The sequence below is a fragment of the Apis dorsata genome, unplaced genomic scaffold (genome assembly GCF_000469605.1).
Source record: "Apis dorsata unplaced genomic scaffold, Apis dorsata 1.3 scaffold_27, whole genome shotgun sequence".
NCBI lineage: Eukaryota > Metazoa > Arthropoda > Insecta > Hymenoptera > Apidae > Apis > Apis dorsata.
This window is the reverse complement of record NW_006263329.1, coordinates 754,402-756,760: the sequence shown is the minus strand read 5'-3', so window position 1 is coordinate 756,760 and position 2,359 is coordinate 754,402.

Here is a 2,359-nt window from a genome sequence, read left to right as displayed (position 1 = left end):
AAAAAAAAAAAAAAAAAAAAAAAGAAAAAAAGGGAAGAAACAAGAAAACGGTTACTCGGAAATATAACATAACCGGAACTTCCGGAAGACTAGCTTTTTTTTTTTCACGTATACATAATACATCCTCATATACACACGATACATCTCAGATACGCATGCACGCAATGTACACATACATGTACTCCTTTCCCTCGATACATAACACGTTCACGCTATATAATAACATATACATATACACGCAGTAATATTTTAAAAAAAGCTTGTGTTTACGCGCGCGAGCGTTCGGATATGAGAAGAAAAGAGGGCTGGAATTTCGAAGGGGAAGCGATACCACGCTCTCGCGACAATACCGGGCGAAAATTAAAGAGGAAAGTCGGGATGAGAGAGAGAGAGTTTCGAAAAAGAGGTTTAGTTATTCACTGATCGAGCAACAGAGAGGACGAACGACATAAAGAGATCAAGCATTTTCTTCAAAGAGAATCGACACCTTGGATCGAAAACGGTCTATGCACGTGCATCCCGGAAATAATGTCTCGACACGTATTCCTCATTCCTTCGACCGACGTTTGTTGTAATACACACATTCGACGCCGCCGTATGCATTCACACGTGCTAACTTACACTTATATATATATATATATATATTTATATATGTCCATACACCACATCTATAATACCATTCAAATAGCATATACATGTAGGGAGAGACACAGACACCGCAATCGTAATACACACGCGTATATACTATACACACACAGACATACAGTTACACATATACGAATACACGCAGGTTAATTAAAGACTAATCGAACGACACAGACCTGAAACCTGAATCGCAACCCAAGTGCTTCAAATTTATATAGGTACATATTAATCGCAGTAATAATGCAGTTCGGAACCACGGGTGGAACGCGTTTTTACGGAGTGTATAGAGTGTATGTTAAGGGTAGGGAGGGTGGATTCAATGCGGAAGAACTTTTTGACAAGTAAAAGTCGAAGAGGCTTGACTGGGAAACCCGTTGTTTCCGGAGTACTTTTGATCGTGCAAGAAACTACGAGATACGAAATTGAGTATCCGATGTGTGTTCCAGGGAAAGATTTTTCGTGCAGTTGAGCACGATGATCGTCGAGAGGACGTGAATCCATTTATAATATGTATTTCGGGAGAACAAGTTTGACCTGTGCGCTTTTTAAATATACTATATAAAACGTGGCTTTATTCGTCGAATAATGAAAAAAAAAAAAAAAAAGGAAAAAGAAAAGAAATGAAAAATGTTTTTAAGTAGAAAGATATTATTAGCAATTCACCGTAGAAGAAAATGAAGAAGAAGAAGGAAAAAAAAAACAAGATAATATTCGAATACCGAACGAGATATATACACAAAGGCCTTACAAATCGAATCACAGTGTAAAGTTTCGACATTCTTACATCCGCGTGACATTTTCTAGCCGTAGCTCCCGTTCTATTTTTGACAGACTTTTTATACGTTTAACCCTGCGATCGCAAATGACGATAATTATAAATATATAGAGTGCCGCTTTACGCGATTACAGGAACGATTATATTATATTATTACGAAATATAGAACACACACAGTAACGAAACGAAAAGACTAAAAACAGAAAAATAAAAAACAAAAAAATAAAAAAAAAATGAAGATGAAGAAGAATGTTAAAATGGAGGAGGAAAAAGATAAAAAAAAAAAGGGAAAATGTTTTTTATAAACGAAAAATCGGATTTATTAACTAAAACAGAACGTTGTTCGCATACTCAGGATAATAATAAGAGGCGCCTTAATTTTTAACCGTTGTAAAAAAAAAATGGAAAAGAAAAAAAAAAGAAAAAATTGATTTCTGGGAATAAAAGGAATATCTTCTCGCGTTATGACGTCATGTATTTTACATAATACATAAGAAAGAGTAAAAGAAGGAAATAGATACTATAATAATGTTTCTCTTCCTCTCCGCGTTGAAATTTTTTCGAAAGAGGCTCGCGTTTCTTTGATTTCGCGATTTTGAACTGGCGCGTGCTTGTGTGCGCATGCGCGAGTCGCTAATGAAAAAAAATGAAAAGGAAAAAAAAAGAAAAAAAAGAAAAGGAAGCATTATATCGGCCACATTTTTATAGTTCTGCTTNTATATATATATATACATACCTCGCAATAGATTTCGCCTTCATAAGACAGTAGCCTTCTCTTCACGCTAAATAATAATAAATAGTGAATCCCCGTTTTATAGCAGCTCTCTGCTTTTTTTTGTTTTTCTACTTTGCTCGTGTGTCCGACCTGTGAGTTCTCTATATCGTGCCAAATCATGAGAGAAGGGAAGGTGAATCGAGAGAAAGAAAAAGAAAGAAAGA